Source organism: Protopterus annectens, chromosome 10.part0, assembly GCF_019279795.1.
Source record: "Protopterus annectens isolate FY-2018-M chromosome 10.part0, PAN1.0, whole genome shotgun sequence".
Taxonomy (NCBI): domain Eukaryota; kingdom Metazoa; phylum Chordata; order Ceratodontiformes; family Protopteridae; genus Protopterus; species Protopterus annectens.
Window position 1 is genome coordinate 986,532,906 of NC_056744.1, and position 22,598 is coordinate 986,555,503.

Sequence of the window (22,598 nt, forward strand, 5' to 3'; positions counted from 1 at the left end):
TCTCTCTCTCTCTATCTCTCTTAACTACTCTGTTAGCTTGCCTTACTAATATCATATAGATGGGAGTAAATGGTTTGCCAGAGTCCTGAGATCTAATTTAGGTTTGTGCATTTTGTTTGTCTGATAGCAACTGTTCCTTAATTTGATAGCATCTGTTCTATAATATAGCAATGTCTTATTACATTCCTCTCTGCTCCCACTGCTTCTGTGGCATTCCTGCCACTCCGGTGGTCTTAAAAGTTTTGTAGACATCTTCAGTGGTTAAATGTGATCCATAGTTTTGTTTCTTCTACTATTGTCATGTGTGTCATTCTGCACAATGTTAGGTATATGATATTGTTCTGTGTAAATCTGCAAGAATGCATGCTGCATTCTGGACTATTTCCATTATGATCTTCTTTACCTGACGCACTTGTTAAGGCATACATATATTGCATTTGTCATGTGGTAGCTATGGGTTCACTTCCCATGAAGGATGTTACTTGCTCTTTTTTATTGTAGTCATCTTACACATGTGAGAAATGTCACTGGTTGTATTCTCATGACCCCTTGCACATTAACATGTGCACTGTCTCATATTAACATTACAACATGACTGTACTGACGTGGACTGCAGCGCTGCATTGAACCACTTTGAGAAAATCCATTTTCCATTCTGAAGCAAAAGTTATGGTGTACTATGGGTGCATGGCTCACACTTTGTTGTTATTAGGAATGTACATGTTGCTGCATCATAAAACAGGTGTACTGAGGTATGCCACATCCTCTGTGTACATAATTCTCATCTGTTATATTTTTCACAGCTTGTCTACTTCATGTATCATACAAAACTTAACTGCTGTTTGTTCTGACATTTGGGCTGTCTGGCATATCATTGAGGACTGCAGTTCCTAATAACATACCTTTTCTGTGTCTGACTTAATACACTTCAGAGCATTTTATTTATTTGTTTATTTTGTTTACCAGGAAAGTTCGACTGGGTAATACACATTTTCAGTGGGGTCCCATGGAGAAAAGCTCCATTGCCTCTTTTGCACTATACTGAGTTCCAGTTAAACACAGAGTCGTTAAATTTCTCTTTACATTTAGACAAAAACAGTAGTTACATTTATACATTCTATGATTCTACAGAGGTAGACGTTACTAAAAAGAAAGCCCACATGCAACTTAGTAGGTTGTACAGGCAGCAGTTATATATAAAAATTGTTTTGTCATTTCAGTGAGAGGTTGAGTGTGTTCTGTTTAAGGAGAGTATTTGAAGAGTATTGTATGGTGAACACAAAGTCTCAGCCTTGAGATGACCATGTGCAGGACTGAGACAGGTTAAAATGTTGTTTAAGCAGTGGTTTAAAACGATTCAGTTTGTTGGAGAGTTTTATTTGTGTCGGGTTACTATTCCAGAGTTTAGCAATTTACTGGGAGTAGAGCAAGTCTCCTGCTAACATTATTTTATTTATTTATAAATAATAAAAATCTTTAGGTTAGTGTTATGTTAGGTAGTGCACAGCATTTTTCTGGATGATGAATGAGTTTGTGTGCTGTAGTGAGTTGTGAATATGTTAGGTAGTTGTGTAGTTCAAGCCAATTTAATTGCTTTAAACTATGACAATGGTGGAACTATGAGGGAGATTGGTGGCAAATTTAGCTACTTTATTGTAGCAGGAAGCATTATTTTTTCTTGCATACATGCATGCTAGTGGCACACCTGTTATTCTATCCCCTTTTACAATGTATAGGATAGCTGTTTGTGAAATGTCCCTAAGTTTATGCCTTTGTTCCCACAATACTTGTGTGCTCTGTCCATTAGTTTTGCACTGAGAATTTGAAAGATGTGCACTTGCATAATTCAAAATGTTTTATATGGTCATTTTGTTGCTAAACAGTTATTCACGCTCACCATTTCCGTGACTGTTTGTTTATGTGATTCATATTGCCTTTAATGTTAAGCATCTCTAAAATTTTAGTCAACAAATAGTACACCAGCAAACTTCATTATCTTTTTGTTGCTGGCTTTGCCTTGCTCATGTATTATTGGTTTAGTTATTCATATGCTATTAAGTACACATATACTTGCTTCTAATTATGTACTATGACATGCACATTCCTTTGTTTACATTGTTTGCACAGATAGGGCCATGTAGTTGCTGAACATGATGTGGCCATTAGCCTGTGCTGTGGGCTTGCAGTGAGGGTCCTCATCATGCTATGTGCCTTTGTTGCACGCATATTTGATGAGCATTGCCGCTTGTCTCTCTCTAACATGATCAATCATGTTAGTTTGACATGAAGTGGACACAATGTGAATGAATCCCCAAATATATCTTTTAGCTGTGTTTCATAATTGCTAGAATGTTAATTTTATGCAGGCTAACCCATTTATGGATGAAATGGGCTTTGTTCCTGATACTTGTGGTGTTTCTATTAGCAAAATTTACCCTCAACCACCCACTCACCCCAACATTCTTATTGATGTCAGCTTGATTCCACTTTTAGGCTACTGAAAGTGTCCTTGGTCACGGAAGACTATCTGTGTTACTTAACACAAAATGCACACACGTACCCAAACAAACCCTGGAAGAGGGGAAATGTATTACAACAAATAATATATGGAGTAAACAAATGTTTCAATGGTCGCATTTGTTGAATTTTACCTATAGTAAAAATATGATATCAAGTAGCTCCGAATCCATATATGTACAAGTGAGCATTTTCTATTGTTAGACAAGCACCCTGTGAACTCCATCTGATATTAACATAGACCTATAACACACCTTGTAAAACAGCAAAACAAATTAATCTTTTCAGCTTCATGATAAGAGTTGCATGCTCCTGCTAGGCACCAGGACTGATGTGAACAGCTGTTGGTGAGAAGCTCAACAAGGTTATATATTCTTCATATATTCTGTTAAATGATTGTTCTTCACACAGTGCAAAAGTTCAAGGAAGTAGTAAAGTCTCACCTATATGGCTAACAAGTATGTATCTTACTATGATATTCCAAACATGCAGTTCCATGTCTGGCAGTTGATTAATGTTAGTAGTGTTATTAGAATTATAACCTTCAGTGACAACCCAAGTGATAAAATGAGAGTTGTTCTTTGTTGTTGTTTGTCTTTTGGCTTTTCCCAGTTAGGGGTTGCCACAGCGGAACTCTGGTCTACTACTGATTGGCAGTAGATTTTCACGAACGCCGAGGTGCCAGCTCAACGTTCAACCTTCAACGAAGGCATGCCCATTTATGTATGTCTTTCGAACGCCCACCCAACCACGGGGAGGACATGCAGACTCCACACAGAAGGCACTCCCCACACTTTAGCCTAGAATTGAATGGGAGAACCTCTTGCTTGAGTGAAAGTATTTAATCCTGTTATATCCAATAAACATTCTTTTCCACTCTGGGTTGTCAGTTGTATGCTTTAATATACATTTTCCTGCAAAGTCAGGCTGTAGTTGTTTCATGAGTTTTCCTTTCAGTAACCACAACTTCTCAAATCTGAAGTTAAGTGATCTAATGTATATTGATTATATCAACATTAGCTATACAAGAGAATGCCAAATGCTGTCACAAACAACAGAATGCAGTAATAGACGTAAATCTGTCATTCAGACCAGAATAGCACACCAAGGTATGTATGTCCCAGACTAATGTGATATTTCCTGACAAATGCAAATGCCAGTCTAGTACGGCAGTCAAGCTCTGAAACCACAGAGGCATTAATGTTCATTAAAAGCATTTCAAGCTTCAAAACACTAAAGTCAGCAGTTCATTCCCTTTCTCTCCCAGAATGTCATGGGAAATGGAGTAAAGACTTTTAATTGCATCATAGAAATCTGGTAGAAATTACCATATGTGGTGATCTATAAAGAACCTAACCACTAACTAAGATGCTTTCTTTTCCTAACTACCACACAATTAAATATTCAGCTGTCAGATCATTTACAACTGTGTCATGCATTCAACAGCAGACATGACTACAAAATCAAAAATGAGGAAATGGTATTACATGACAGTTATGCAAAGCTGGGCCTTGCATTCCTTAAGTTGCAAAGAGGCTCTATGCTGCATGCCCATAAAACTTGTTCTGTTTTAAGATACAAGACATATTTCTTCAAGGGCAGAGCAAAGTGGTAGAGGCACAGAAACAGAGAAAGAATTCTCCAAACACACCTTTACCATATTCACAGGTTTCCATGTCCTTTACAATTTCATTAACATCAAACACTACAAAAAATTAATTAATTGCACAGCATGTCTTATCCTCTACTGAGAACACAGCTCAGTATTAGTAAGTTGCCTAAAATAAGTTAAAAAAAATCCCACACGTGTTTATTCGTAATCTTAAATGATGTCTTCCTTTATTAAATAATAAAGCTAATTTGTCACAAAGAAAAAATCACAGAGATAATTATCCTAGAGGATATGCCTATGTCTTCTATGTGCGTTCCATTTAGCTGAATTTCTGACCCTAATGTTTCATATCAAAATATTCAGGTCTGTTTCTCCAGACTTTCTGTGGTAGATGAAGTTGTTCCTCACTTTTTCAGGTTTTAATATTCAAATGCAAATGTAAGGATGTACAAGTTAGCCTGTATTTATCAATTCAACTTACTCCTGGGAGTTATTAAGCAGTTTAGCTCAGAGGGTTATGGCAGTAACCTTGAGCTATTGGTAAGTTTGCTCATGCACTCCTGGGTTTGGCCTTCTCATCCTCTACTTTTATACCACATAAGTTTAAGTAGTTGAATTTGAGAATTACCCTAAAAAAAGGCATTTGATCACATTGAGCTTCCCAGGCTAAAGAGTATAATTTGAAATTTCGGGAGCTAGAAAGTTTCCTTGTGCCTGCAAGCACCTGTAGAATCACTAGAACTATTAGCAATGAAGAGAATTGCTGGCTTTACTGATTACCAGTAAATTGTATCACAAACTGCTTAAGCACACAATAAGGGATGTGAGAGTGCATTTCCTATAGCAGAGGAAGAACAGAAGGGATAAGACAAATACAGGCTATGATTTTATAAGCAGGAGGGAGTGCAAGAATGCACCTTCCAAGTGGAAGGTTGTTGCAGGATTAGAGGGAAATGAACCACAAAATACAGCAATTCAAATGCAACATAATAAGACATTGTTACAAATGGTAGCTGCAGTTCCATGAAGGGAGGAATGTGTCCCAATAGATGAAGCAGAGACAACAGACATGATGCATGTGCTTTAGAGCTGTCCTAAATGTTCAGAGTAAGTGTGTCAGATTGGGAAATAATATTTGGGAGGGATGTTGTATTCAAGGAGGCTTTCTGTGCACCAAGAATAGAAGGAGAGCAGAAGGGCTGGGCTACCAATGATTGTGTGGTGACCTTGTTCTAGGTTCATTATCCAAGACATTACTAGCCAGGGAATGGCAATCCACAAGTAATAATTTCTTGAATGGGTAATAGATGTAAGTAAAACTTACCATAATGGTATATGTTCAGATGGATCTAGGACTTTCGATCGAAAGTTCAAAAGTCCGAATCCATTCCCAATAAACACACTTTAACGAAAGCACTTTTATCAAAAAAACGCTTTCGTTAAAGCGTGTGGAACAAAAACAAAAAAAACATTAAATTCATGTTTTTGTCCCCCTGCACCCCCACACCCCCCACTTTAATATTCTCCCTCTGAGATCACACTACAGTGGGGAAAAGGGAATTTTCCCTTATCCGCACCATAGTACAACCTCTGCAACAGGCATACTTACGCGAAAGTGCTTCTTCGGTGAAAAGCACTTTCGCGTAAGTATGCCTGGCTGTAATGGATTCGGACTTTTGATCAAAAGTCCTAGATCCGTTCAGATAAATCACTGTTGCAGTAGCGTAAACTATATGAGTTATGCCAAAGATATGACAACCAGCAAGTTTCCAAAGCTTTAGAGTAACTTCATCACACTCTAACAACTAAACAGCTTGAAGTGACCATTATAAAATCAATAATTAGAGTATCAAACCTTCAGAGCTTTCTTACCTCACAGAAAGATAGGCTAGACCCTGAAAGTTAGGTATGCGCTAAGAAACAGGAAAAGAGAAATATCCACAGCCTGGCAAAAAGCACAATAAAAAGAAGGGGTATTCCTACTACAACAATGATCTATCTGAACACACACTGTTGTAAATTTTACTTACACAGCTGTACTATGTTCATCATTAGATCACTATTGCAAAAGCCTAAACTAAATGGGTAAGTTACCATAGCACAGAAAGAAAGAAAGGATGTAGAAGGCCAGAGTCCAGGAGCCTCTGGAGAATAGCCCTAGCAAAACATGGTCTAGACCTAACTTGTAGTGCTTTATAAAAGACTACAGAGATGATTAAATTGTTGCCTCTAGTATGCTTTTTGAGTCTATCCCTGTCCAAAAAGCCACAGAAGAAGACAAAGCCCTGGTAGAGTGGGCCCTGACATTGGCTGGAAGTGACTTGTTATGATGAGAACAACAAAACAATTAATAGCAAGAGGCAACCATTTCAAAATTGTCTGTTTTGATACTGATTGTCCCTTCTTCTTACCTTCATAAGAAAGGAAAAGTTAATCAGGACTCCTGGCAATTTCAAACACTTAGTGTAGTATCTCAGTTGCCTGTGGACATCCTGAGTGTGTTAAATTATTTCTCCCTTATTTTTGAATCTGGAAATAAAACAGGGAGGCGAATAGTCTCATTCAAAGTAAATTCTGAAACCACTTTAGGCATAAATGAAGGATTTCTTCTCAAAGTAATACTATCCTTGTGAAAGATTAGATATAGTTGATTCACCATAGGTGCCTCTAACCCAGATACTCTTCTAGTAGCTATCAGAGCAATAAGCAACAGTTTTGCAAGTTAAGAGCTCCAAAACAGCCTCACTGTCAGGTTCAAGTGGAAAAAGTGTATGCTTCTCCAAAACAAAATTAGGATCCCAATAGGTAGTTACCTCTCTTTGAGGTGGCTGGATATGCAAAACCCATTTTAACATCTGTTTGACTTGAGGCTGGGTAAAAAGAGAAGGGCCCATAGACAGAAAATCAGATATGGCTGAAAGGTAAATCTTCACAGAAGAGTGTGAACAGCTAGAAGATAATAACTCAAACAGATATTGTAGAACCAGAGACATACAGGCCTGAAAGGATCCCTGGTTCTTACTTTGTCACAAGCTAGAACATTTTTTTCACTTATAATTTCTAGTATCAGGTTTCTTGACCTCCTTTAATATGTGCTGCACATCCTTACTAAAAACATTGCCTAAAAGGAAGACATTGGAGGCTGGGCTATGTCAAAAATGCTTGTCTTGTCTGAGTAAATCCATTTTGGGAGGAAGCTTGTTATAATCACCCTTGGCCATTTTCAAAAGAAGGCTGAACCACTGTTGCCTGGGCCAAAAGCAGGTCATTACAAATATCCTTTCAGAGTCCTTCTGAATCTTTAGAAAACCTTGGTTTTCAGAGGAACGGGTGGAAAATCATACAGGACATTCCTGTTCATGAGGATTAAAAGACATCTGTCTTCCAGGCTAGTGTGCACGGAGTCCTATAGATTAATTTGTTTAACTGTCTGTTGTGACTGTAGGCAAACAAATCTACTTGATGAGTTCCCAACAGAAGGGCCAATTCCTGGGTACAACATCTATTTGTGAGGGTCTATCCTGAATCTTCAGTTTGTCTGCAGCAACATTTTGTTGTGATGAAATGTAAGTAGCCTATAAGTATAGATTGTGTTGACTTGATAAATCCCAAGCAACTACAGCTAGTCTGCAAAAGGGGTGAGATCAGTTTCTCCCCTATTTGTTTATCTACCACATCATTGTGGTGTTATCTGTCAGCATGAATAGAGGGCTTGGAACTCAAAGCTGATGTAGAAATTTGAGAGCATTTACTGGAGTCCAGGAGTCCCTGGAGAACAGACCTGTGTTTCATTCTGTCTTGCTTTTTCCACAAACCCTAAATCAAGAACCAAACTCGATCACAAAAACATCAAATGTCCAAAGCAAGAAGGAAGGAAACCAAATCTAGGATGAATATAATTCCATTTAATAATCCATTCGTTCTGGTACCTCGGCAATTCGCCTTCAGTGGAACAATTTTTGAATGTACTACATCTTGTATATATATATATATATATATATATATATATATATATATATATATATATATATATAGTAACATCAATTAACTAATCAACATGAATTAACTATAATTGCATCTTCTTAAAGCACAAATACATTAAATATTTATTCAAATATAAAACAAAAAATTTTATCAAATGAATTGTTTGATCAAAACTGATAAACTGTAAGCTGAAAAAACTGTAATAAACTTTATATATATGAAATACTATTATATTAAAATACTATCCAAATCTAAAGTGCTATTATATTTATTTATATTTTTATATTAAATGTTTTTATATTAAATATTTAAAGTGCAAATTTTGCAAACTAGCTAAATAAATTAATATAACGTTTAGTTAATGAAAAACAGACGAATGGATTATTAAATGGAATTATATTCATCCTAGATTTGGTTTCCTTCCTTCTTGCTTTGGACATTTGATGTTTTTTCCACAAACCCTACAGGTTCACCCTCCCCCTTAGGTACTGCTACCCATGCAAAGTGTGAAGGAACCTAATTACCAGTATCTTAACAAATCAAACCAAAAGCACCCTAAATCCAAATAGAGTCAAAAATTATTATTTAAACTCATGAAACTATTAGATTACCTAAGAAAAAACATAACTAAAGATGGAGACATCCATCTTAATCCAGGCCCATCGTCAACCCCAAACTCTGATAGCCCACCATTTTCTCTCAGGTCATCTACCTCCCTCCAAGTTTACCACCTAAACATAAGAAGCCTAAACAATAAGGTACATAACCTACATGCCCTTTTAGCAACTTACCTCCCTGACATAATGTGTCTAACAGAAACCTGGCTTAAACCATCAGCCAAAGATAATGAGATCCTACCACTTGGTTATAATATACTTAGGGCTGATTGTACAAAAAAAAAAAGGAAGGTGGGATTGCTGTGCTATACAAAAACACACTTAACGTCATACTCAACCCCATTCAACCACCCCAGATCTCCAATGCTGAAATATTAGCTCTAAAACTACAACTAAACAAACAAAAAAGTGTAAATCCAATTGGGATCTATATCCCCCCTGGGAATAACTCTGACACACTGGAGAACACTCTGAATTGGTTAGCTAACAACTACCCTCAAGAAACTATTGTTCTGGGTGATGTTAACATTGACTGGAACCTATGTTCTTCAGACCCCAACCTCACCCATATAAATCTCCATGGATTCTCACAGACCATATCCTCCTCCACCAGAATAGGTAATTCTAACCAAAAAGAGAGTATCCTTGATTGGATACTCATTAATACTCATCCCCATATGTACATGTCTGGGACCCTTCCCAATGACCTTAGTGATCACCTCATCACATACATAAGGAAAGACAAAATAGTAAGCTCTAAACTGCCCATTTACAGGTCTGTCAGAAATAAGAAAAATTTTGACCTCACAAAATTTCAAATGGAACTCAAATCCTGTAATTGGTCAACTCTAAAGTATCTTCCCCTAGATGAGGCTGTAACAAATTTTAACTCCACATTTCTAACCATACTAGATTCTCATGCTCCAAAAAGATCAATCAAAACTATAACACAAATAGCACCTTGGCTAACAAAAGACTCCAAATCTAAAATCAAACTTAGAAACAAAGCATGGGACAAATGGCGTACAACCAAGTCACCCCTAGACCGTATTAAATTCCAACAGCTAAGAAACGAGACTAAAAAAGTCATCACACTTGACAAAAAAAAACTATTACTGCCATCTACAACATAAACATCAAAACAACCCTCAAAAGTTCTGGGCAGGTTTAAATAATCTTCTCCAACCAGGTAAATCCTCCACTCCTACCCCAGGAACATTATGTGATAAAAGCCCAGTAGAAGTAGCAAAAACCGTTAATACTTTCTTTACCGAGACTATTCAGTCCTTAGCCAACCAATTATCTGCTACCTGCTCCTCAATAACAGATCCTATACCCAAGACACTACTCTCCTTTAACCTCCAACCTGTCTCCACTTCCTTCATCCAATCCTTATTGAAGAAGCTAAAGCCAACTACCCTTTCTGCAGATCTTTTCCCAGCCGAATATCTGCAAAAAGCTGCAGATGTCATAGCATACCCCGTCTCAATCCTAATTACTCGAACCATAACAGAGTCCACAATCCCCTCAATATGGAAAATATCCTATGTTATACCACTCCATAAAGGCAGCTCATCCACAGAACTATCAAACTATAGGCCAATAGCCATATTGTCACCACTTGCCAAAATCATGGAAAAGTGTGTGCACAAACAACTTCTATACTATCTCATCCAGAATAAACTACTAACCAATTCACAGCATGGATTCAGACCCCACCACAGTACATCCACTGCCCTTCTCTCTTTTACCGACATAATTAACCATAACCGGAATAACAAAAAAATATCCTCAGCTCTCTTTCTGGACCTGTCTAAAGCCTTTGATATGGTGAGCCACCAGCTACTTCTCCACACTCTGAAAACCCTGTACTTAGACAACCAAGGTCTAGATTGGTTTCATGCCTACCTCTCTGATAGGCAACAAGCAGTACTCTGGCAGAATAAGCTCTCTCGCCTGTTACCTAATACCATAGGGGTTCCTCAAGGCTCCATATTAGGACCTCTTCTCTTTTCAGTCTTTATTAATGACCTCCATACAGTCATCCCCGAGGTCACCTGTATTCAATATGCAGATGACTCTACACTAGTATGTTTTGATACATCTCCAGTTAACCTACTATCTACAACCCAGCACATTTTTACTACAGTAGAAAACTGGCTATCGGGGAGTCATCTGATCTTGTACCCAAACAAGAAGAAGAAACTGAAATTGAAAGCCCATATTCCACCTGGCCTTAATACAGTGGTCAGCATTCGTCCTGCCCTGTTAGGATCGTCTTGATCTACTGCTTTGTTATTTAAACGGCCTTTGTCTACATTTCTATCTACTACTTATCTTCATACGGATAGTTTTATAGGATTTAGTTCACTTGACACCTTTTCAGGTTTATTTGTTTGAATATATCATCAGTAATTATATTGCTTTATTTTGTGATTAAGGCTTGTAGGTTATTATTATATTCTACATTTTGAACCTTATGAATCAATGTTTGCGATATAATTTATTAGCACGTAGTCCTATGAGATGTTTAACTTTGCTATATATTGATCTGTAATATATCTATCTAACATATTAATATGTTTGGTATCATCAGTGGTGGCCGAATGATTCTTAAAGCTGGGGTTTTGTAACTGAAATTGCTATATAACACCTGATACAAGCGGTATGAGAATAATAAACTGTTTACGTATGTAAGTATGAATAAGTATGCACTAATTATGTAGCACCAGTATGACGCATTCATAGCGCTTTTGAAATGTAACTTTATTATAAGTATTCATATATAGTGAAGCTGGAGCTCTGCAATTGAAATTGCTATATAACATCTGGTACAAACAGTATGAGAATAATAAACGGTTCATGTGTACAAGTATGAACAAATATGCACTAATTATGTAGTGCCAGTATGATGCATTAACAGCGTTCTCTTGAAATGTAATATCATTATAAGTCCTTATATATAATGTTTAACGTTAGGCGACTGATATCAGGCACATGTGATTTGAAGTTTGTATTATTAGATCTTTGACCAGATTTTATATAATAGATAGTTGTTTTAATGATTTGTTTTTATGAATCATGGTTTGTATATTTTTGTTAACACATTTTTGATTAACTTTAATGTATATCCTTAAAAATGGACAGATAGAGTACTAACTTAGAATGTATCATCATAAAAGCTAGTGTCCGTACCAAGTGCCACAACTATGATTGACTACTACAAGTCCTGGTCAAATATAAGAAGAGTAAGATGCATGAAGTTATAATTTATAATGTCATGCATCTGTACTGCTATTAAATTGACCTTAGTAGATGTAGTGTTAGACGTTCACTATGTGATATAGTATGAGGCATTTTTGTGTCTTTTTTGTGTCTTGGATCTGTTAGTAATAAACGAAATGTTTTAATGGTTTAAAAAATGTATTGATTCATTAGTTATATGGTAGCTTCTAGATACATTTGATGGAAGCACCATTGATATATTTTTGCGAAAATATTTTTGATTGAACGTTTGTGTTTCAATACAGGTGCAAAAGTTATATATATTAAGGTCTATATCAGACGGAATTTGGAACTTGCCCTTTTAAATGTGGAATGACTACTGTTTTAACTAGGTAGTTAATCGTTGATTAATTACTTAATTATTGTGGCTTTTTGTATATAATCTGTAATGGCTTTATGTGATTTGTAACCTGATGAAGCGCACCTGTGTGTGCGTGAAAGCGCTCGTTTAATAAATCTGCTTTATACTTTTCATGGTGGTTCCTGGCAGTCTCTTTATCTTCAGTACCCAAACAAGAACCAAACTATTACTCTTCCATCCAACCCATAAACCCTCTCCTATATCCTTTACCATACAATCCAACAATGGGACTATCATCTCCCCAGACTCCTATACTAAACTATTAGGAGTTACCATTGACAATAAACTTAGATTCGATATGCACATTAACCATACCATTAAAACCGTTAACAAGAAACTCGGGCCATTGTACAGGATAAAAACTTTCCTAACTCCAATTGCCAAAGTGGCCATTGCTTGCTCATATCTTCTCTCTACCCTTCTATACACCTCTCCCGTGCTTACTAACCTTAACAAATCTGACCTAAACAAACTCTCATGTTGTTATAATCATATTGCCAGATTTGCAACTGGTATGCCCTATAGAACCCACCACTGCTTTAACCCAAAAAACCTCGGCTGGATAGAACTACCAAACCTTCTCCAGCTGAACCAACTCATAGAAGCATTTAAAATTCTCAAACAACCTGATAACACTCCTGCACTGAAAAATTTAATTATTCCTTACACCAATCTAAGCTGTCTTCGCTCATCATACAGGCTACTTGTCCAAACAATCAAATCCTATAACTCAGTGGGTGATACTCTGTTTGCCAACACCACTGGAAAAATATGGAACTCCCTCCCCTCAACCTCACTCTTACTACCTCCCTAGACCAATTCAAAAAGAGTCTAAAACTCAATTTTAAGTCACAGTGGCTTTGCCAATGCTTTAACCCAGATTAGCTCCTCTTCAATTAACCAAGATCATACTTTTCCTCAGGATTATCCAAGTTCAAAAACTTTAAACTTTTATTCTCAAAAGACTTAACCCTATATTTCCTTGACGAATTTCTGACCATAATTGGAAGCCCTTAAACCTTTTCTAAAAGGACAACCTAGGGAAGGAACCTGTAACTCCAAACAAGAACAATGTATAGTAACTAAACTCAAAAGCTATTATTGTCTTTTTAATCTAACATGTTTTTAAAAATCTGTATAAGATCTGTTGTATTTTGTGATTGCTATTGCTAGCCTGTTTTGTTGCACTATATAAATTGCATATTTTTCTCCTCAGCTGCATTACTAAATGAAACAATATGTAACTATGTAATATGTATGTAACTTACTGACAATGTGGAGCTTTTCTCCCTGGGCCTCTGCTGAAAATGGACATGTATCCAGTCGGACCATCCCGGTCAACAAATGTAAAATAAAATAAAATAAATAATAAATGTGGTTACAGACTGAGTAGGGGTGGAAGGGAAAAGAGATGTCTTGAGTTGAAAGATAACTAGTCCACCCACCAGAGTAATTCCTTCTTACTAATATCAGGACTGGAATCCAAATGATAGGAGGTGCTGACACTGGGCCCAAACTGATTTAAGGAGCCAATGAATTTTCCTCATGTGAAGTCTGTCCAAAGGAATCATGTGCACTGTAGAAGCCATGAAACCTAGAATCCTTAGATGTTCTCTAGCAGATTTCAGAAACTGGTTGGAAAATATCAGGAACTGTTCCAATAAAAACTCTGATTTGTCCTAAGGAAGAAAAGCCAACATGAAGAATGTATCCAAAAGACATCCAAGGAACAGTATTTTTTGAGACAGAATGATAGAACATTTCTCTAAGTTTTGTGATTCTGCATTCTGAGAAAAAAAGTTTTTTACCTAAGCTTCCTGATAAGCTGTAAAAGAATCTGTAAAGGTAAGGCAGTCATATAAGTATGGGACAATGTGCATGCCCTGCACTCATCAACATATGGGTTAATACTACTTCTCAGGAAGTAGCTTGGAATGAGTGCTACTAATATGCAAAGTATCACTGATTCCTAGCTGCGTTCCTTTGTGTTAAGACCAGCACTACCTCCGCTACTAGACAGACAGACAGCACCTTCAGTAATCAACTGCAAACCTCACAAGCACTACTGCCCCTTCAGCCTACATTAGTAAGTGCCTGGAAACATGCATTTGCACTTTTATGTTACCTCTGTAGCCAGATTGGTTGAAATGGGTGTTTGAGACAATGTAGCATTTGTTTCATGTTTACTGACAGCCACCTATTACTTAAACAAACTGAAATAGCATGCAAAAGATGCAGTTTACAACATTAAAGGCAAAGCTCTCACATAAAGCAACTGCAAACAGCAAACAGGCTGTCAGTATCACACTTCCACAAATAACCCAAACATGTAGACCTATCTATGCTGAGGCTCTTAAAAGTAACCTACTTAAACCACAAAGGCCTCGTAAATGTAACCTAAGAAGTATTATATCCCATGAGTACTTTCAAATGCATATAATGTCTATATTGCATTATAGAATTTGGTTCCATGAGTTACTTGATCGCCCGGTCTGGTGGACCCCAGCCATAAACAAGCTCTACAATAAAAGGAGAAAGCTATTACAAGATAGAGCAAAATTCCTAAAAGAGAAAACACCCTTGATCATCATAAGTAAAAAACTACGATCACTCATAAAATCATCCAAGGCAAATTTTGAGAGAAAAATTGCCAAAGACTCAAAAGACAATCATAAGGCCTTTTTTAGCTATGTTAGGAACCTCTGAGGCAATTCCCAGATATGCTCAGAATTAGTTCATAATAATGTAAAAATCACTGTACCAACAGACATTGCCAACATACTGGCTGACAGGTTCAGTGCAAACTTCTCCCCCCCTTCCCCCCCAAAAGGAGAGATATCTATCCCGGCAGAAAAATCACTGTACCAACAGACATTGCCAACATACTGGCTGACAGGTTCAGTGCAAACTTCTCCCCCCCTTCCCCCCCAAAAGGAGAGATATCTATCCCGGCAGATTGCAGCCTCCCAAACATCTCAATTACCCAGGTGAAAACTGCTCTCTCCAAGGCAAAAAACACAGCATCTATGGGACCTGACGGTGTCCCTGGCTGTGTGCTCCATGAACTCAATGAGGAATTAAACCCGCATTTAAGGCAACTGTTTAATCTTAGCCTCACCTCAGGATACGTACCCAAGGAGTGGCGTACGGCAACTGTTGTCCCACTTCACAAAGGCGGTGCCTCCACTGACCCTGGAAACTACTGCCCCATTAGCTTAATAAGCCTGGTTTGCAAAGCTATGGAAAGGATCATAATGGACCTCATAAATAAAGACATAGGGGACTTACAGACATTGGATCCAACCCAGTTTGGCTTTGTCAAGGGCAGATCATGCCTCTTGAACTTGGTTGACTTCTTCGAAATGGTCTCCAAGGCCATTGATGAGGGCAAGGCAGTCCATACAGCTTACCTTGACCTCGCAAAAGCTTTCGACACAATACCCCACTCAGGTATCATTGAAAAACTCACCACCTTAAATGTAAACCCATGCGTCACTAGATGGGTTTCAAACTGGCTAAGTGACAGAACCAACCACAGTAAAAAAGTAAAAAAACCAAACCAAGCACAAAACAGAAAGAGGAACCTTGTTGGCAGGAACCACGCGAACCAGTCCTGTTAAATCCTTAACGCATTTATTAGAAAAAAACCAACAGAGCGTTTTCGCCACGGAACACCGTGGCTTCTTCAGAGGTTTACAATTCCAACATAAAACACTCCGTTTATAACAGGTAAACCAGGAAGTGACATCTTCCTGTTTCCTGAAAACGGCAGCCTGTTTTTTTAAAAACATATAACATCTTAAAATGTCATGTAAAGCAGTTTAAAAAGTGCATAAAACGCACCAAAAAGGCACAAGGCTCAGACACATTACATCTTTTAAATGACCAATGCAAATGTCATACAGGTGTTTTATATACGTTGCCATAAAACTAAAAACTAAGAACAAAACTAGACAAAACAGGGAAAGAAACAACCCCAAATAAGTATACATAGATCTACAGGACTACTAAACAAAAGTTTAATATCCTTAGCGGGTAACTGGATAACTGAAATGTATATAGTTACCAATAAAGTCTATATCAATCAAGCACGAAACCCTACAGCGTAATAAACATGACAACATTGATCCCTTGGGACCATAGTAAATACATTTAACCCAGTCCCAAAACCTGTATTTACGATGAATGAAAATAACAGGTGACTAACCATAATGGAGGACAATAGTAGGACTTTATCTAACAAACAAGAACAGCAAGATCTATCTAAGGTAGCTTTTCAGCTTAAGTACAGGGGCTATATTGCAGTTACTGTTTAGACCAGGATGGCTAAAAGCGTCTAAACGCAACTGCCATTCGAGCTCCCGATTTTCCAAAATTAAAGAGAAAGGTCCACCCCTAACCTTTAAAGGGACGTGATCAATGGCCATGAATTGGAAACTATGACCTGGGTTCGAGGCAATATGCTTTGCCAGTGCGTTGTCATCTTTACTGTTCCTGATTGCATATAAGTGCTCATACATTCTATCTCGGATTCGCCTATCCGTTTTTCCAATGTAGAACCCTTGGCAACAGTTGCACATAGCAATATAAATAATAGATTTGCTCTCACAGTTGAGAGCAAACCTGATGTCATACTTTTTGTCCCTTACTTGAAATGTCTCTCCGGTACGAACATTATTACAGAACTTACAGAACCCACATCTGAACATACCTCTCCTTTTGTAAAATGTGCCTTGATGTGCGTCCCTTTGTAATAATTCCTTGAGGTTTTTAGATCTTTTAAAGGTAAATCTAGGCTCAAAACCTAGTTTTCCTGCCAATAAAACATTAGAGGAAATAAGGTGCCAGTTCTTTCGGACAATATCCAGAATACCCTTCGAGTTATTACTAAAGGTAGTAATAAAACTCAAGGAAAAGTCACTATCTACCTCTCTGGAATTCCCCATGACCCTCACTTCGTTAATCACGGGAAGCATTCTTTGCTCTATGTTAGTACTAGAGTCGTTGAACGGGACATTTTGCTTAAACAGTAAAGGTGTGTAAAAACCATTAATCCTTTTAAAAGTAACTTCCTCTATGAGTTCCAATACCATTTTATCTGGATACCCTCGGTTCGTGAACATCTCTCTTAGTAAGGAACATTCCTTAGTGAAGTCCACCAATGTACTGCACATTCTTCCTGCCCTCACCAGCTGTCCTTTCACAATAGACCTCTTCTGTTTATACGGATGAGAGCTGGTGAAGTGCAGGAACGAGTTGCAGTATGTGGGTTTCCTATATACAGTAGACGTCATTGTCTGATCGATGGTGTCCTTCACTAGTTTAACATCGAGGTAGTCTATCTCCCTAGTTGAAAATTTAAATGTAAATTTCAAAAACTCGGTGGTAGAGTTAATGGTTTCCACAAATGCTGCAGCTTCTGCTTCCGAGCCCCTGAACAACAAGAACATGTCGTCCAAGAACCGGGTATAAAATATAACAGGTACCATGAGGCCAGGGACCCTTTGTAAAATATTGGTTTCCCAATAACCCATGACATAGTTTGCCACTCCAGCCCACGGGAACCCATCGCCACACCACGCTTCTGTAAAAAGAAGTCACCATCAAAGGTAAAATAGTTACTGGTCAGGACTATCTCCAGTAATTCAGTGGCCAAGTCTACCTCCAATTTAGAAGCCCCAAAGCCCTGTAACATGATCCCAATCCACTCAACCGCTTCTTGATGCGGTATAGAGGTGTATAAGTCTATGACGTCTATGGTTAGGAAGTTGTCATCGTTATTATACGGTACGCAGTTGACACTGTCCAGGAACGTCCATGAGTCCTTACATACACTAGGAATCCCTTTGATGTATTTGTCCAGAATATGTGTAATAAGCTTCGAACATGGGTAAATAATGTTTTATAACTTCTCTGACATCACCTTAGATGACCAATTGGTAGAACTGTTAGCCTTTGGTAATACTTTCGTCCCGAGTAGGAATGGGAGTATTGCGAAGGAAATTATAGAACTTAAATGTTTTGTAAGAAAAATGAACCTTAAATTGATGTTCAACCAACTAACTGGTAGTGAGAATCCAGCTGAAGAAAGTACAACTTTTAACACATGTTCCTTAAAACTGGCCAGTGTGTTTAATCCCCCATTACATTCTACCTTGGAACTGTTTGAGAACATGTGTGAAATGGACTTTAGATTCTTAGTGAATAACACCAATGATAGAACTAGGTCCAAATATTCTAACATTACCAGAGAGCAAATGACATTGTTGGATGAGATTAGTCGGTTGCCTGTACGAGTGTTAAAACCTGACAAGGGTGGTGGGCTAGTGATTTTTCATAACTCAACATATTATGAGAAGATGGCTTCTCTATTGGAGAGTGATGCTTACATAAAATCTTCAATGAATGAAGTTAATGGTAGTACCCAGAGGATTAGGGGTTACTTTAGGGACCTGTTCCTGACGGGGAAAATTGATATGAAATTATATAATTACATTGATATCAATTGTTCAAAGATTCCCGTCATGTTCGGAATCCCTAAAATTCACAAGAGTATTAGCAATCCCCCTATGAGGGCCTTCATTGACGGTAGGTCGTCCATTATTTACCCATGTTCGAAGCTTATTACACATATTCTGGACAAATACATCAAAGGGATTCCTAGTGTATGTAAGGACTCATGGACGTTCCTGGACAGTGTCAACTGCGTACCGTATAATAACGATGACAACTTCCTAACCATAGACGTCATAGACTTATACACCTCTATACCGCATCAAGAAGCGGTTGAGTGGATTGGGATCATGTTACAGGGCTTTGGGGCTTCTAAATTGGAGGTAGACTTGGCCACTGAATTACTGGAGATAGTCCTGACCAGTAACTATTTTACCTTTGATGGTGACTTCTTTTTACAGAAGCGTGGTGTGGCGATGGGTTCCCCGTGTGGGGCTGGAGTGGCAAACTATGTCATGGGTTATTGGGAAACCAATATTTTACAAAGGGTCCCTGGCCTCATGGTACCTGTTATATTTTATACCCGGTTCTTGGACGACATGTTCTTGTTGTTCAGGGGCTCGGAAGCAGAAGCTGCAACTTTTGTGGAAACCATTAATTCCACTACTGAGTTCCTGAAATTTACATTTAAATTTTCAACTAGGGAGATAGATTACCTCGATGTTAAACTAGTGAAGGACACCACTGAGCAGACATTGATGTCCACTGTATATAGGAAATCTACATACTGCAACTCGTTCCTGCACTTCACCAGCTCTCATCCGTACAAACAGAAGAGATCTATTGTGAAAGGACAGCTGGTGAGGGCAGGAAGAATGTGCAGTACATTGGTGGACTTTTCTAAGGAATGTTCCTTACTAAGAGAGATGTTCACGAACCGAGGGTATCCAGATAAAATGGTATTGGAACTCATAGAGGAAGTTACTTTTAAATGGATTAATGGTTTTTACACACCTTTACTGTTTAAGCAAAATGTCCCGTTCAACGACTCTAGTACTAACATAGAGCAAAGAATGCTTCCCGTGATTAACGAAGTGAGGGTCATGGGGAATTCCAGAGAGGTAGATAGTGACTTTTCCTTGAGTTTTATTACTACCTTTAGTAATAACTCGAAGGGTATTCTGGATATTGTCCGAAAGAACTGGCACCTTATTTCCTCTAATGTTTTATTGGCAGGAAAATTAGGTTTTGAGCCTAGATTTACCTTTAAAAGATCTAAAAACCTCAAGGAATTATTACAAAGGGACGCACATCAAGGCACATTTTACAAAAGGAGAGGTATGTTCAGATGTGGGTTCTGTAAGTTCTGTAATAATGTTCGTACCGGAGAGACATTTCAAGTAAGGGACAAAAAGTATGACATCAGGTTTGCTCTCAACTGTGAGAGCAAATCTATTATTTATATTGCTATGTGCAACTGTTGCCAAGGGTTCTACATTGGAAAAACAGATAGGCGAATCCGAGATAGAATGTATGAGCACTTATATGCAATCAGGAACAGTAAAGATGACAACGCACTGGCAAAGCATATTGCCTCGAACCCAGGTCATAGTTTCCAATTCATGGCCATTGATCACGTCCCTTTAAAGGTTAGGGGTGGACCTTTCTCTTTAATTTTGGAAAATCGGGAGCTCGAATGGCAGTTGCGTTTAGACGCTTTTAGCCATCCTGGTCTAAACAGTAACTGCAATATAGCCCCTGTACTTAAGCTGAAAAGCTACCTTAGATAGATCTTGCTGTTCTTGTTTGTTAGATAAAGTCCTACTATTGTCCTCCATTATGGTTAGTCACCTGTTATTTTCATTCATCGTAAATACAGGTTTTGGGACTGGGTTAAATGTATTTACTATGGTCCCAAGGGATCAATGTTGTCATGTTTATTACGCTGTAGGGTTTTGTGCTTGATTGATATAGACTTTATTGGTAACTATATACATTTCAGTTATCCAGTTACCCGCTAAGGATATTAGACTTTTGTTTAGTAGTCCTGTAGATCTATGTATACTTATTTGGGGTTGTTTCTTTCCCTGTTTTGTCTAGTTTTGTTCTTAGTTTTTTAGTTTTATGGCAACGTATATAAAACACCTGTATGACATTTGCATTGGTCATTTAAAAGATGTAATGTGTCTGAGCCTTGTGCCTTTTTGGTGCGTTTTATGCACTTTTTAAACTGCTTTACATGACATTTTAAGATGTTATATGTTTTTAAAAAAACAGGCTGCCGTTTTCAGGAAACAGGAAGATGTCACTTCCTGGTTTACCTGTTATAAACGGAGTGTTTTATGTTGGAATTGTAAACCTCTGAAGAAGCCACGGTGTTCCGTGGCGAAAACGCTCTGTTGTTTTTTTTCTAATAAATGCGTTAAGGATTTAACAGGACTGGTTCGCGTGGTTCCTGCCAACAAGGTTCCTCTTTCTGTTTTGTGCTTAAGTGACAGAACCCACAGGGTCAGAGTTGCAGGCGCTATGTCAGATTCCAAGCCGGTCACAAGTGGGGTCCCACAGGGCTCGGTCCTGGGTCCCCTCTTGTTCGGCATCTATTTTTCAGAAGTACAAGCAAACACAAGAGGATTATGGCTGACAAAGTTTGCAGATGACTGCAAACTGGGCGCCATAGTTGAAAACACTTCAGACACAGATATCCTTCAGAAGGGTCTTATAGAAATGGAAAACTGGTGCCAGAGCCATGGCCTAAAGTTAAACGCCAAAAAATGCATAGTCATACCCTTCGGGAAAAACAAGGTAACCCCCAGCTACCATATAGGTGGCAACCCGCTGAGCACAGAAGAGGTCATCAGGGATCTGGGGACCCAGGTTGACAGTAGCCTCTCCTTCGACACTCACGTTGCTAAGGTAGTTAGGAAGACCTTCTACATTGCCCACCTGATCATGAAGGGATTCACATCCAGATCAAGGGAGGTCATTGTTCCCCTGTACTCATCACTCATCAGACCAATGATTGAGTACAATGCCCCATTCGGAATGTATCTTACCCGACACCTGCAGCAATTGGAAAGACCCCAAAAGTTCCTCACCAAAAGGATAATGGGTCTCAAAAATATGTCTTATGCTTGCCGACTGAAGGAACTCCAGCTCTATTCAGTCGCATACCCTCTGCTCAGAGGTGACCTGTGCCTGACATACAAGGCCATGTCCAACCCAGAATTAATGGACATGCTCCACCTCAAAAAATCTAAATCCACCAGAACTACAAGAGCAAGAGACTTAAACCTCAACACGGTCATAAATAGGATGTGCTGGAGGGACAGATTCATCACCCAGAGACTCCCTATGCTGTGGAACAAGATCCCGGTACATGTGAGGCATAGCACCTCGCTGGCCTTGTTCAAGAGGAATCTTGACAATTGGATGGGAGATTGCAGGTTTACCCCGGGGATCACCTCTGTGTCACTACTGGACAGAGGTACGGCAAAATAATGGGCATAGTATCCTTCAAACTTAAGGGGTGGCGATAGCCACAAAACTTTGGGCTAGGCTTATAAATGCCCTAGGGCAGATAGCCTAGTATGAACCTATGAACCTATGAACCTAAGAATTGCACTCTGTGTCTGTCTCAGGAAGCAAATCAATCATTAGCTAGGATAAGATGAAGGTGAAATTAGCAGAGGTAGTCTTAAAGAGAAAGAGATACGGTGTTACAACCTCAAGTGGTATAGTGAAGGTTTAACAAGATAAATCAATGATGGAT